We start from the raw sequence: 13327 nt of genomic DNA, 5'->3' as shown, positions 1-13327 counted from the left end.
GCTCAAGCTGCGGGCTTTGGAATTTAAGTCTCTCGAACAGAAGTCTCCTCCCCACCCCATTCAACCCTCCAGCCTCATCCCGCCCTCCCGCCTCCTTCCATCCCTGCCAGCACTCCAGCAGGTCCTGCTGCTTCCATCCACCAGGGCTGGCCCGAATCTGCCCTTCTTCCCTTTTGCATGACACCTGCCCCACCTCAAGTCACCACTATCCCTCCCAGGACCGCAGAGTGGCCCAGACTGGTCTACCTGGATGGACTCTCTACCCCACCCTGCGGTGGCCCAGAGATGGCCCTTGTCACATCCCTGCTCTATTTAACGTCTCCTACAGAGCCTTCCTCCCTCTCTCCCGCTCTACATTTCTTCTCTCCTTTTCTTTATCCCTTTCTCCTTTCCTCCCTTCCTCCTGTTTCCTCTTCTCTGCGTCTTTCTTTTTTAAATGTTATTTGCTGTTATCTATCTATCTATCTTTTTCTTAATGTTTCAGGTTAGTTGGGGGTACAAAGAATTAGGATACAATGTTTGTAAAGTCCCCATCTTTTGTCTTTCTTAAATATTTAGCAAAAGCCATGTATGTTTTGCTGCTCTATTACTCTAGTTATTTACACCACCTCTCTCCCCCCACTAGCATACAAGCTTACGGAGGCAGAGATGATGCCCCTGGGGTACTTGGGGGTGTGTCCTTTTATGGGTCCAGTCTCTCTCTTGGCACCAAGCAGACACTCACCATTTGATGGGCACATGGATGAATCTATGGGAAGGCATCTATGATTCTAGGATGGGAAAAATGGAAGAAATGTTTTAAAATCATCCTCCAGAAATGTCAGTTTGGGGACTGTATAGCTGGTTCTAAGAGAAAACTGGATAGGATTGTCCACCTCACCCCACTGGTCCCCAGCAGAATCAGGGTGGGGGTAGGGGGCTTGTGGAAGTGTCCTGTCCCCCCTTGCTGTGTGAGGGTGGGCGAGGACGTGGGGAGCTCCCTGCTCAGGCCTGCCTGGCGGGCCTCCTCCGTGCATGGTGTCTGCAAGCAAATGTGTTTTCATGATAACATCACACAAAGCACCAGAATTTGAGAGAAAGTAAAATCTGACTTGAATAATAGTCTCTCTTCTAATTACAGAAAGCTGTGTGGTTTGAAAGGAACAGAGTTTTCCATTAACAGGCCTCTAAAAATAGTCATTGTGATTTGAACTGCCATCTCCAGTTTCAGCCTGAATGTTAATTGCGTTAGCAAATCACCCTGGCAGCGGGAGCAGGTATGCCCACCGCCTGCCCTGGCAGCCCCCTGTAAACACCCCACACTAAGGGGAGCCCTCCAGGAAATGCGACTGTTCAGAAAACACACTCGCACACCTGGCCTGGTGCTTCCTGCAGGTGCTTCTCAGCCTGGACTCCATTGCACAGGACTTGCAGGGGTAGAAACTCATAAATCCTTTAGGTGAGCTCCAGGCTAGCAGTCCTCCCTCACACGCTGCCGATCGCTGGAAGTTTTCCCCAGAGAAGACAGGAGCTGGGGATCGCAAGGGAGGCAGCCATGTGGGAAGCAGCAAAGTCTTCCTCTCTAGTCTCTGTCCCCAGCTCCATTTGGAGTTGCCTTCTGCCCCTCTGGTCCTTGGTGGGCTGGGACCCTGCTTCTAGAAATTACATAGGAATGGCTTGAATCCTGAAGCCATCTGAGAGGTTTTCTGCACAGATTTCTTACCTTTGGAAGGCCCCCAGATCTTTTAGAGCCAAGTTTGACGGTGTTCAGGGCACATAGGGCAAAATGTATTTATTTCTGATCGCTTTCTGGGTTTGGCATTCCACCGTGAGGAATTTGCAGTTTGATTTTTATGAAGCATTGCAGCTTCTGGATTTAATTTAAACTTTATTCCAATATCATGCACACATGCCCAGAAGCTCAGAGGCAGCTGAGTGAGGCTGACATGATTTATAGCAGGGGTGTTTGGGGAACAGGGATTTGGCAGACCCATAGGATCCTGGGGCTGTCTGGAAGAAGGAGCCACATGTGACGGTGGGAGGAGGCTACTGTGGGTGGGGAGGAGGGTACGCCGGCTGGACGTAGCCTTGGGCCTGACGGTGACACAGTGGTTTCTTTTTGCGATGCATCTTTGTTCCAGCCCTCTTGCAGGTAGGCTTTAGGGTCCCATTTAATAGATCAGGAAACTGAGGCTCAATATGGTTGCAAATGAGGTTAGCACATGGTCTGCCCATGGTGTCCCTCTGTCTCATTTCTGAGGATGTCTGTGATGAAAGTAGCAGACCTGGGGATGCGGAGTGGGGTTCAGGTGGAGGAATAGCTGAGGCTGTGCCTGGCCATGGATGAGTGAGGATGAAGGCTGGGGGAGCTGTGTGGATCACACTGGATCTGCACACCTCTGGGGAAGGGGGAGATGAGTGAGGAGGGGTGGCAGGAGGGGAGCTCAGTCTGGGGCTGTGGACATCACCCTCCTGGTGCTGAGGAAGCACCCAAGGACCTGGGCTTGTCCCCTGAGGGAGACATAGAAGGCCAAGTTTCTCGGTGAGCAGAACTGGATGCAGGATGGAGGGTGGACTGGGGTGAGGCTGGGGTGGGAGGCAGGAAGGTGGAGGGACAGAAGACGCCGTGGCTGGAGGGCTGGGGATGCTCACGTGCGGTCTCAGTTCACAGAGTTGGTGGGTTTCAAGGAGGGGGCAGCTGGGTGGGAGGAAGGACAGGAAAGGTGCAGCCAAGGTGTGCAGGTGGGCCTTGGGGGCCACAGGGAGGCCTGGAGCTGGGTGTGTTGGAGCGGCTGCCCCTCAGTCACCTGCATCCCCTGTCCTGGACTGACAGGTCGGGGATGGGGTGGGGGGTGGCGGTCACTAACATCAGAAAGTCAGAGACCAAAATGGGGAGAAGAAACTCAGGGCCACCTGTTACCCCTCACCCCTGCTGGCAGATGGGGCAACTGAGGCCCTAAAGACTCAGGCACAGGGAGCGGCGTCCCTAGAATCAAGTGGCTCCCAGTGGTTCTGTCCCCATGCTATACTATCTGGGACCACAGCTTTGTCACAAGGTCACACCATCCCAGCACACAGTTCAAGCAGGGCTGACAAGCTGCTCTTGAAAGGTCTTTAAATCTGGAAACGTGCCTACAGTGGCCCAGCTGCTGCCCTGTGACCTGGTGTTCATTCTTTCCCTTTTCTTCCCTCCAGCCCGTGCTGGCAATAGCCCACTGAGGGCGGCTGGGTTTGGAATGCCCGTGCCTAGCAGGGGCTGCAGAGCCATGCTCCGTCCCTGCATACCTGCCTGGGCCGTGCCTGCCGCAGGATGGCCCTCGGGAACTCATCTTCACAGTGCTCAGGAGGCCCATCCCCCTCTGGGACTCAGAGGCCCTCCTTGGGGTAGGCTGGGTACGAAGGTCACACCTAGGAGGAAGGGCGGGACATGTCACGGGGGAGAGGACAGCACTGCTGGGAAGACAGGAGAGCTGGACATGGGAATGCAGAAGAGGGGGTTCATGAGTAAAAAAAGTGGGGGTGAGTTTGGAAACACAGGTTAAGACAAGATTTGGGAGAGCCCTGTGCTGGCCTTTGCTGACCACTTGCCCCAGGCAAAAATTGTGCCAGACAGACGTGGTCACATCTTCATGAATAAAACACATGGAAACTGACGTGGGGACGGTAATTCAGCCTTTCTGATGGCGAGAACAGGATGCAAAGCCAGGAAATGAGGTAAGAAGGGTAAGTCCTTTTTGAGATAGAATTTTCCAGAAAGGGCTCTCTGAGGAAGTGACATTTAAGCTGAGATCTGAAGGATGAAAGTGATTTTATGTATATAACTAGTAAACGGGAAGGTTTCCTTTGAAAATGAAAATATTGTGTACTGATTTCAATTGTTATGCAATTTTCATTTTACTTCCTAAGAGTCATCTACTTTTTTCTCCAGCTGCGGTGGGTGAACCCCTGCAACCAGGCCATGTGGCGCTGGCAGGGGGCCAGGCAGACCCCTGCCAGGGCTGGGAGCTTCCCCCAATAAATCTGTTCCTATCAGGCTATAGCTACGCCTGGCAAACCTCTCTTAATTTGGATCTCTCAACTGTTAAAAACATTAATTGGTTTGGCTCCAGCTTTTCCTCCTTTGAGAACAAGACCTGCTGTAAACTTATATGGCTGTATTGAGGCTCTCTGCAGGTTATAAAGCCCCTCTGCCTCCCAGCCCAGGGCTCTGTCAGTGCCAGGTGAGGACGAGCCATGGCCAGGTGAGGATGAGCAGGTCCTTCTCCCCCAACCCTGCAAGGACTCCATCAATGTCAAGGAGGAAGTCGTGGGCTGGGCAGTGATGACAATGGTGCTGGGGCAGGATGGGGTGGGAGAGGTGGGTTCTGCAGATTTCAGCTGAGCCAGGAGACAGGGTAGGGGCCCTTGGAGGAAATGCAGTGTGGGCAATGAGAAGCTTTAACGTCAGTTTCAGAGCATGGCTGTTTAGTGAGCACTTACTCTGTGCACTCGGATAGGCCTTGAGGAGGTTGCAGAGGGGGCCAGGCTTTAGATCCTGTTCCTACAGCCTCTTCATCCAGCCATCCAGCCAACATTTATTGGGCACATTCTGCACACAAGAGACATGCCAGGTCCCCTGGAGCAGGAATCACTCCCTCCTACTATGCCTACCGACAAGTCCCGAGGACTGTGCACGAGGCCTCACCCCTTGTAGCCTGGGAAGGCTTCTCCAGGGAAGGCATTGGAATTGCTGGGCCTTGGCATGTGAGCAGGAGTTGGTTGTGGGAGGAGCGGCAGGGGAGCACTCAGGTCGTGGTAACTAGGTCTACAAAGGCAGGGGTGACAAGGAAGACATGAAAGGGCACGGTGGGGAGGTGGCCTCTCACCTTTAGGCAGCACTTTACACCACAGGACAAGATAATAATAACTAGTAACACAGCTGCAGACCTTACTGAGGGCTCACCATGTGTCATGGTCTGAATGTCTATGTCCCCCGCCACCAAATTCATATGTTGAAATCCTAACCCCCAAGATGACGGTGGGTTAGGAGGTGAGGCCTTTGGGGAAGTGATTAGGTCATGAGGCAGGAGCCCTCATGAATGTCATTAGTGTCCTTCTAAAGAGGCCCACAGGCACTTGTTTGCCCCTTTCTCCATGTGAGTGAGAAGGGATCATCTATGAAACAGGCCTTCCCCAGACTCGGAATCTGCTGGCTTCTTGATCTTGGACTACCAGCCCATGAAACATAATTCCCTGTTTTTTTATTGTGCAGCCAATGCATGGTATTCCTTTTAGCAGCCCACACAGAACAAGACACCATGTTCAAGATTCATTCTAAGCTGCTATATGCATTATTTTATTAAATTCTCACCACAATTTTGTATTAGGTCAGGATAGGATTTCTCTACTTTACGGCTGTGTAGACTAAGGCCAGGGTGGTACAGTTAATCCCTGCTCCAGCTCCACAGCTGGTGAGGATATTAGGATGAGACATCCTCAGGCTCATGTTGGTCTGTCTTGGGCAACCTGCCTGTGGGCTGTGTGTTCCATCTCAGCCACTCTGAGTTCAGATAACTGCTTTAGAGGTTGTTTATACATTAGCATATACAATTTTTACTTTCAAAGTTAGCACCCTCCACCCCAAATAAGAATGAAAATGCTTTCTGTTTTATCTCCTGAAGCTTTTTCTTATGAAAAAGATATGAGAATTTTATTTTATTTATTTATTTATTTTTTATTAAATCATAGCTGTGTACATTAATGCGGTCATGGGGCACTATACACTGGTTTTATAGACCATTTGACATACTTTCATCACACTGGTTAACATAGCCTTCCTAGCATTTTCTTAGTTATTGTGTCAAGACATTTATATTCTACATTTAGTAAGTTTCACATGTACCCTTGTAAGATGCATCGTAGGTGTAATCCCACCAATTACCTTCCCTCCGCCCATCCTCCCCCCTCCCTCTCCCCCTTTCCCCTATTCTTAGGTTATAACTGGGTTATGGCTTTCAAATTAGTTTCATAGTAGGGCTGAGTACATTGGATACTTGACATGAGAATTTTATCCAGGTTGTTACAGTGGTTACTTTGGCTGGATATACAGAGCATCAAATCATTGACCTTGAAAGTTAATCCTAGATATAGAATGGATTCTTAGCTACTGAATTTATAACCCTATGTGACAACTTACCTTCACAGCACACAGAAGGCAGATGTGCATGGGCAGAAGTTGTTTGCTGCTCCTGGGGGCACCTTATCTTTTGAGCCTCAGCCCTGCCCATGCACGCTGCATCTCAGCATATGATTTACAACTCAGAGGTCATCATCTGTGAGGCCAGGTGTGAGGGAATGTTGCCAAGATATTTTTTTTTTAACTTGTGTTTCATGATTGTGCCCCTAAGGGCAAATGTAATTCAAATGCATTTAATAAACTACTGCACCTCACTTTTTGGTATGTGTTCAGTGTTACGAACTTAGTCAGGTAGTTGTAGCCTGAGAATTAGGAATCTATTTTGCTTACTGTTATGGGTATTTATATAACATAGTCCCTGGAAGGCAAAAAGACCTATTACAAACGCTTTTAATATACTGCATCTGTTTACTTACTCTGCGTACCTCCTACTCCCTAAAAGCAAAGTTGTGAAACAAGAAAAGGTTAATCTTCTTTACCAGATAATTAATTTGGGCTGCCTCTAGAAAGTAGTGAAATAAAAATAGACTGGTTTATTCAGTTCAGTGGAAAAGAAAAAAAAAATCATTTTAGTTGGTTGATCAAAGTCTTACATTTTCAAATGGCAGCGGGTAGAAATTGTTTCGGCAACTTGTGTCCTGAGTTAGCAGAATATTTTCTATTGGCACAAAAATTTTAAGAGAAAAAAGATGCTCCTTAGCTAGAGTTTTCTTTTTCATTAGGTTCATAATTTTCAACATCTTCTTCTCTACAAATAATGAGCCATCAGGCATAGAAGACACGTGTTTCAGAAATGCACCAAGGGAATGTGTCTGTTCCCCAGGTGGGAAGTGACCTGAATGGCTCCTCCCCAGAAGTGCTGGAGGTCCTTATAACTCTACATGGTCAGTAACACTTGACATCATCCAGCTTTCTGATTTTTACCCAGCTAATCATTGTCAGATGAAACCTCTTCACGTAAATTTGTATTTCTCTAATTACTTGACTTCCAGTATCTTTTACACGTGATCGGCCTTTGGAGTTTTCCAGTCTGTAAATAGCCTGTTCACAACTTTTGCCCATTTCTTAATAGGGCTCTTCTTTTTCTTCCTCATGTATCATGGATATTAATTCTTTACTGGATTTAGACATTGCAGGTATCACCTGCCAATATATTATTTGCATGTTCATTTTGTCCAGTGAGTCATTTGTGAAAACGTAAGTCTTTTATCTTGATATAAGCAACTTCACTAATTCCTTTTATCCTTGCCTTCTGGTTTGTGCTTCTGAGGTTTTAAGAAGTTTTCTTTATCTCTAGGTTATGAACTTATTTTCCATTATTCTTTATTATTGTTGTTTTCACTTTTCACATGTAATTTTTCAGCCCATTTGTACATCTTGGTGTGTGCTGAGAGTCTAGTTTTAGTTTTTCCCATAGAGCCAGGTAGCCCAAGGCCATAGAGGAAAGAATCTATTTTGATTTGTAACATTCTCATATTGTGTATTATTCCCAAAACACTGCATGTAAGTCTGTGCCTAAGTTTCCTCTTTTTTTGTGTTGGATCATCATCTATTTTTGTGCAAAAGATCTTTCTTTCTTCTCTCTTTCCCTCCCTCTCTTCCTTTTTCTTTTCTTTTTTTTTTTTTAACATGGCTTTGTGATGTGCCTTAATACCTAGTTGGGTAAATAGACTATTATAGCTATTTGAGAGCATTTTCCTTCCATATATATTTTGGATTAAGTTACTAAACAAATCAAACTGTAACTTGAATTGCAATAATTTACTTGTAGCTGTAATTAATTTGTTTATAGATTAATTTGTCAGAGATTATTTTTTCCAAGGAATTTATTAGATTTTTAAAGACACTAGGTTTATAATACTTTATTACATTCCATTTAGGTTTCTGTCTTCCAAGATCAATGTCTTTGTGAGGTGGGGAGAGGGAAGACGTGTTCTCTTGCAGACACTTCAGTGGGACCCCTGGTTTGAGGTGTGGTTGCTGGTAACGGACTACAGGTGTGGAGGTGTTTTTCCAGACTTGGGGGCCTCATCGAGTGTGTGGACCAGGCACACTGGGCGTTGTGCCCTGACAGGAAGACTTAGAAAGGTTTGTACTTGAGTTTGGGCCTTCCAAGCCCTACCTTCTGGGCCAGTCTGTGGCTGCTCCACACATGTGGTGGTGATGGTGGGGCCCAGGGCCAGCGCCTGTCTTGACTGTCCTTCCTGACTTCTCACACTGAGTTCCTCTCATGTAAACAGCGACTGTAGTGGATTATTGCTTCTTTCTTAGGTTTCATGCATTAAGTGACCACAGCAGCAGCTCAGGATTTCTAAATTTGAGGGACGTAGATCCTAGGCAATCTTGTTGGAAGTGGGAGATTGAGATTTGCTGGGGGTTGAGGACACTCCACTGTGACTATCACAAGGTATCCCCACTACTCCCTGACTGCCACTTTGCAAAGGGCAACCTGGGCCATATGCTGGGCCAGCACTGCCTTTGATTGGAGCCTTTAATGAGCACATTGGAGGCATAAATTTGGGAGCCAAACACTTGGAGTTTCAAATGACTCACTCCTCGTTGGTTGGGTGACCTGCTGCAAGTGACTTCGCTGCTTCTCGCTTCCTCTGCTGTAAGATGGAGGAAAGAATCTCCCCTCTCAAGGCTTTGGGATGACTGTGCCAGTCAGAGACCCAGCAGGAAACAGAGGCACACTCAGATGACAGGTGAATTGAGTGAAAAGCAGAGGTATGGATGGAATGAGGGGGCAAACAGGTGCTATTTTGGCACCAGAGACTAGTGACCACAGGTGCCGATGGGCAGGAAGTCATTGCTCCCAAATGCCTGCAGACATGAAGGTTTCAGGGCAGTGCAGAGAGCAGCCACTACCAGGACCCCTGGGGCCAAAGTGAGTGGGTGCATGGGAGGGTTGGAGGGCAGGGGAAGAAACACCCAGCCTTCTTTCTCCTCTCAGCTCCCTATCTCCTGGTGGCATTTCCATTGTCTGATTACAATCAGAAACCAGAGGACAAGGACAAGGAAACTCAACCCACAGAGTCAGCCTCCGGGATACAGAGGAAAGTCAGGGGGGTGGAGATGGGGGGGCAGGGGTGCAAACAGAGAAACCAGCACAGAGGCTAACACGACAACTTCCGCAAATTATCCTGCACCCGGAAGGTGGCCAGGAAGTGCTGAGGCTCCAGGATGGCTCCACAGGCTCTGGCTGTGCGGAATGCAGTGTCCCCCCTGGCATCTGTTTGTATGGTTTCTTAACAGCTTTCACAACAGCACCTTACTATTTACAAATGGAATATCTCACACCAGAGCAAGTGTCCCAAAGGTCAAATTAAAACTGAAATCACAGAGTAGAGGCAACAGTGAGCCGAGGAATTAAACTGCAAGAGGGACCTGTGAACTGAGAATACAGCGTATCAAAAGATGGCAAATCTACAGGGCACGGGAGTAAGAACAAACATGCTGGAAATTAAATATGAAATCAGTAATTATGTAGTAATGAGGTTGAGGACATTACAAAGGACATTGCCGTTTCAACCATCACATCTTGACGTAGTAATGACCGGGAAAAACCCTTTAGCTTTGTAATTATAATCATAGTTGCCATAACAACTTAGCATCTCTCTCCCTGAGCATCTATCTCCAGACAGTATTTTTAGTAATGGCTGTGCCTGAGTATGTATTTTTCTTTATATAGCAGCTAATTTTTCAAATTAATGATCTTTCAAAAAAAATTCCATCTTTATTCTCTCTGAAAATGTAAAAGTCTCAGGGATAATTAGGGAAATGAGCAGGTGTAAAAGTCCCTTATGAAAAATGCTATGAAAGTATTGATGTCTCGATAATATTTGCTTTGAAAGAATGTTCTCTGGACCTCAACATTCTATTGTTCCTTGTCAGGCAGCTTAACATAAATCTCCTCTGTGGGGCTCATAAATATTTGAAAAATTATTAGCTGTGTAAGGTGTTTGAGGATTATTTGACAAGTACAGATTTATGTTGTGTAACAGAAACTGGCTTAAATGAATCCTGAGTCTAAAGGGATGAATGAATGGACAAACATTGGCTTACCCTGCTTAGTAGAAGTGCACTTAGCAGGTTGTCACCTGAAGCAAACAATGGGTTGACTTTGAAGAATGTATACGAAGAACTCAGACACCAGGAGGGATGCTGAGCTGCCATTTTGGTGGCCCCATTGTCCCCAGCGTTTATCAGCAGCTGGAGTGTCTGGCTTCTCAGCATATTCTGAACATCCCAGGAGAGTCAGCTCATTCCCAAGCTCCATCTACACTATGGAGAGACACTAACAGCCCTCCCTTAAGGTTCCAGACATGAGTTAAATAGACAAATTATTAGGTTGAGAACAAAAGGGTCCTGGGTCCCAGGAAGAAGTCCTCTTTGGCCAATGTCATGAAAGACCACAGCCAAGATTAGTCGTGCACAAGGAGTTCTGCTTCTCTGGAACTCAGCTGATTGCTGTGGAAGATACAGAATTAGCAGATCATAATCGGTTGTTTATAAAGAGCTTACAAATGCTGTGCAGGAGGCCACACCCTATGGTTGCTGCCCACTGGTAAGTGGACAGAACTGTTTAGGCGAGTAGGTGAGCCTTGAGCCTTCCCCAGAGGGTATGGACTTTCGGGGGGTTGTGGATGCTTCAGGAGGACAGCAACATCGCCAGTGGGTGTTTCAGGGAGGGCAGCAAGTAGCCTTGCACGCAGGGTGGACTGCAGGTGGGAGAGGCCAGACACAGGGAGAGCGGCCGGGCAAGCGTTCCCATCGGCCACTACAGGGCTCTGAGTGAGGAACTAAACCCGGACTGCCAGCAGGAACAGAGGAAGAGGCTGACACGCACCACAAGAGCAGCAGGACTTACTGACCAACATGTTAGATGCATTAGAAAGTGAAGGAGGGGCAAAGGTGACAGGACAAGTCTGCATCTGGAAGCTAAAGAACGGGGGACACTCCAAGGCAGGCAGACAGGAGTTGAGAGGCAGCATGAGGCTGGAGGACCACGAGAACGAGGTCAGCTTTGACACCCCATCTTCCAAAACTTCATGAACTCCAACGTGCACAACTCCAGGAGAGCAGTCCCAGAGAGGGGGAGTCTGAGGGTGACAAAGGATGCTCCAGGAGCCCTGCCGTGGGCTGCTGTTTGAGGAGCATTGGCATCGATGCAATCAATTCTTGTTCTGTTGTGCTTGCTTTAATTTTGTGTTTCTCCAGGAAAACACACAAACGAGCATTAGCAGAGAGAACAACACTAGCATGAGTGGGACTCATTCCCGATCCCGGGGATGTGTTGAGAGTCACTTTTAGGTGGGAGATTCTGGACACTTACAGACATTGTGGGTCATGCGTGTGTTGTGTTATTTGCATAAGAGGTGCCAGGAAAGAAGGAACTGTTTTCAGAACTAATGGGTTTGGGCACAGATTGATACTGCCTGAGTTTAAACACTGGGTAAAGGCAGATGGCAGGGTTTCATCCTGGCTGTGCCAGTCTTCTGTGTGTCCTGGGCTGAGTCTGAGCCTCAGGCTGTTCTGTAAAATAGGAGGGAGAAGATCAGCCTTAAATGTCAACTGTCAGAACTACTAGAGAGGCTTCTTAGCCAGGCACACACTGAACCCAGCCTGGAGACTCTGCAGGTCTGGTTGGGCCTGTCTGTCTGTCTGTAGATTTGGGCTCTGGACCATCTCCACAGCCCCTGATGTCTTGTGGGATACACTCTTCTGTTTTGCCCTTGTGTTATTGTCTGGAGCACCTGGCTTCAGATGACACAGCCCCTGTGAGTGAGCCCTGGGGACAGGCCATGACAGGGACTCAGAGGGGATCCAGGTCCAGGGAGCAGCCCAGCCTAGGACTGCTCAGAGAGTGGTGGGCTTCTCTCCCCTCACTCTGGAGACCTGAGCTGGCTCTGGGTTCTGGGGTGTCCTGGGAATTGGACAGGCATGTCGAAAGCCTTCTAGCCCTCCCAGATGGGACCTGCATCAGTCTGCAGCCTCCTTCTCTTACTGGTCCTAAAGGAGGGCAGATGGGTGGCCTGTGTGAGATTAAAAATGAGGCCAAGAATGGCAGCTGTCCTGGACCAAACCCTGCCTGCTGCGGGCCTCAGATATATAACTCCCTCACTCTCAGGTAAATGGTCCCTGGATCCAGCTCAGTGGCATCCCAGGATCCCACCACAGGTGCAGAGGGACTAGGAAGGGGACGGGCCATCTCAGGGTTTGAGGGTCAGTCTGTTCCTGGCAGACGTAACAGGCCCACAAAGACTTATATTCCCAAATCCCTAGAACCCATGAATAGGTTTGGTTACATGGCCATATGGACTTTGCAGATGTGACTAAAGTCATCTAAGGTGCAATTATCCTGGATTATCTGGGGGTGTGGGTGTGTGTGTGTCCATCTAATCACATGAGCTCTAAAAAGTAGAGAACTTTCTTCAGCTGGAAAGAGGAAAGACATGACAGGAGAGGGACTCAGTGTACCAGCACTGGCTCTGAGGCGTGAGGCCTGGGTGCAAGGGCCAGAGGCCGGGAGGAGCCTGGGGAAGCACGGGTTGGAGTGCAGCTGGCCAACAGGAGGCAGTACTGGCTGGGCTGGTGTCTAGTAGGTAAACCACACCCTCTCCTCCAACTGCAAGGGACTGAATTCAGCCAATACCATGAGTGCACTTGGAAGCAATTCTTCCCCGGAGGCTCCCCCAAGAAACCCAGCCCTGCTGATCCCATGATTTTAGCCTGATGACACCTCATCTTCTAACTCTAGGCAAAGCTGTGGGATGATAAATAGGTGCTGTTTGAAGCCACCAAGTCTGTCATCGTTTGTTACAGCAGCAACAGAACCCAGCAGCAGCCCCTGGGAACCTAACATCTGTAGAGCAGAAGCTGCAGGCCTGGGGTCTTGGGCACCACATCAGGGAATGGGGAAAGCTGATCCGGGCAGGAGGGTACTCATCACAAGCTGGGGGCTCTCTGGGTGGGAACCTGCTCCTTGATGAGCAACCAGCCCTCCTGTGACTCCTGGGACCATAGCCCTTGGGTAACTCCTCTGTCTGTCCTAGGGTCCAGCAGAATCCCAGTCCCATATGGGAGCAGGGGTCCTCCAGGGACAAAAGGCCTGGTTTCCACGGAACTTCACTGCAGGAACCCTGGGGGGCCTCAGGAATTGCTCATTCGCAG

Source organism: Nycticebus coucang, chromosome 3 (genome assembly GCF_027406575.1).
Source record: "Nycticebus coucang isolate mNycCou1 chromosome 3, mNycCou1.pri, whole genome shotgun sequence".
NCBI lineage: Eukaryota > Metazoa > Chordata > Mammalia > Primates > Lorisidae > Nycticebus > Nycticebus coucang.
This window is presented reverse-complemented; position numbering follows the sequence as displayed.